Source organism: Trichosurus vulpecula, chromosome 3 (genome assembly GCF_011100635.1).
Source record: "Trichosurus vulpecula isolate mTriVul1 chromosome 3, mTriVul1.pri, whole genome shotgun sequence".
Classification (NCBI taxonomy): Eukaryota; Metazoa; Chordata; class Mammalia; order Diprotodontia; family Phalangeridae; genus Trichosurus; species Trichosurus vulpecula.
The window spans coordinates 241,114,870-241,117,306 of NC_050575.1; positions in this window are offsets into that span (position 1 = coordinate 241,114,870).

Here is a 2,437-nt window from a genome sequence, read left to right on the forward strand (position 1 = left end):
TTTGCACGAATAAAACTTTCTTTGACCATTAGTGTGAAAATGCTGCTCAGACTATCAGAGAATACATGGTACTCCCTATGATTTGGTCTATAGCTACATTTTAGTTATTAGAAAGAAATATGGTCAATTCACAGAGATTTATTAAGGCCTTTATAATTACATACTATTCATAATATCTCCTTTTGTTGTCTTTATTAAAAAGTGAAATAAAACATCATTTTAAACTTGATTTAAGGCAGTTTCTCTTCTGAAGCCTTTCTAGCAGAATAGGACTTATCAAATATTGATACTATCAAATATTGATTCTAGTGGCTTAAAAAATGTAACCCATTCAGATATTCCTTTTTATTCCTGCTTCTTAGGAGTAGGTCTTTTCTTATTCCTAGTCTTCCCAGGAATACTGTAGGTAATTGCCAGAACAGTGGATGTTGCCCGCTCTTTATTTAGTAGAGCCTGTATATAAAAGGCAAAGAACCAACCTACCACTAGCTTGAGCAGCGCACTTCAGTAACATGGCACCAGCCCAGTCTGGATCTCACTTCTGTCTAGCCTTGGCTCTGCTGTTGTCTCAGTGTGTGACTTTGGGCAAGACTTAGATCCTTGGAGGTCTCAGTTTCCACATCTGTACAATTAAGGGGCTGGACTAAACTCTCTTAATATTATAAAAACTGCCATTTATACAGCACCTGAAAGTTTGTAGAGCATTTTACACGCGTCATCTTACTTGAGATAGAAAATTCTGTGCTTCTACAAGAAAGTTGTCAGGAAAAGCCTACCTCTTCCTCCTAACCTTCGTTTTCCAGTAAACAAATTTGGCAAACTGATGATCAAAGTTTGGCAAATGGATGTAATTAATATTAAGTGTTTCACAAATGTTTGCTCTTGTAATCTTTATATGATTATGTGCTTTTCACGTGGGAAGGCGATACTGACTCCTAACAGGGCATGTGCTTTTGAACAGTCTGCTTTGTTGTTTGTTTTTTTAATCCAGCTGTACTTTCTTGTTCAACTGACATATGGGCAAATGATGCTTTGCTAGAGTGAGTTAACTGGTCTACTTACACTTACTTTTGATTGATAATATTAGTCTGCATAATTCTATCAAAACTCAATACCTAATTTTTAAGGGCATAATGAATAGATAACACTTATTCACCTTGGTGACAGTTTTCCTTATAAAATTATTTGAACAGTGGCAGCTTAATTTTTTTTTGCTAAAACCTAAAATGAAAAAAAAATTAGAAATTACATTTTAGACATGGAGATCATGATTCTGGCTTGAGATATTTATTATGAACTGTATGCTAAGTTTTTATGATTTTTTAATTTGAAAAAGATCAGATGTCCTAGTTTTAATTTTTACAAGCCCAGTCGATAGTAAGTGAAGGATCCCAAAAGTTTCAGTGTCTTAGATGACCAACAGTTATAAGTAGAAGAAATGCCTCTAATAGAGAGCAGTAAAGGTTTTTAATGGTGGCCTTTTTATACATATATTTTATGTTACACAGTATTAGAGGCAACATGGCACAGTGTGCTAAACCTGGCATCACAAAGCCATTAGTTCAGATCTTGCCTCAGACACTTAATAATTGTGTGATTTTGAGCAAATCACTTAATCTGAGTCTCACTTTATTTGTAAAAGGGTTGTTGTGAAGATCAACTAAGACATGTGTAACTATATGGGTATATATATGTGTGTGTGTATATGTAAAGTGCTTTGCAGACCTTAAAAGGACTAAGTGTAAGTTATTATCATTAGACAGATTCCTGATAGTTTTTTTTTTTATAAATTGAGCCAGGAGTGGTCAATTTTAACATAATTTGATTGTGAATTTTGTATGTACTAGGAATGACAATTCTCTGTCTCTTTGATGTGGTACCATGAGGACAGTGTAGCTCCTTTTTTCTCATTCCAGTGTTTCAGGAAATAGCTACCTAGTTCTTTGAATAACTTTGTCTAGTGGGGAGTCTGGAGGATGTTGGGACATTTGGACAGAGTGAAATACTCTCATGGAAGGGAGTTGAGAAAGAAAACATGTTAATAAGGAGTCATTATGAGCCTACATGAAACTGGAGAGAGAAACTTAGGTAAGATGCAAAGAGAGGATCTCCCTCTAGTCTCCTAGGAGGGCTGTTCTGAAAGAGATCTGAGGCTGTGAAACTGACTCTTTCTCTGAAGGCTTCATAAAATGGAGTGTCCTGCAAACCCTCTTGTATGAAGAGAGTCTAGAGTGAATGTCCATCCCAGAGGGACTGTGTTACAGAGCTGGTCCCCCAAGAAAGAGAATGTCATTTGTTAAAAGGAAAATAGAGAACAGAGTCCTTGGATGAACCACCACCACCTGCTGGAAGCTGATGAGAGCTTCAGGAAGCAGAGGCCTGCAATCGGGAGTAGCACCTCGTGATGCTTGTTTACTAAGAACTAGAGCAGCTGTTC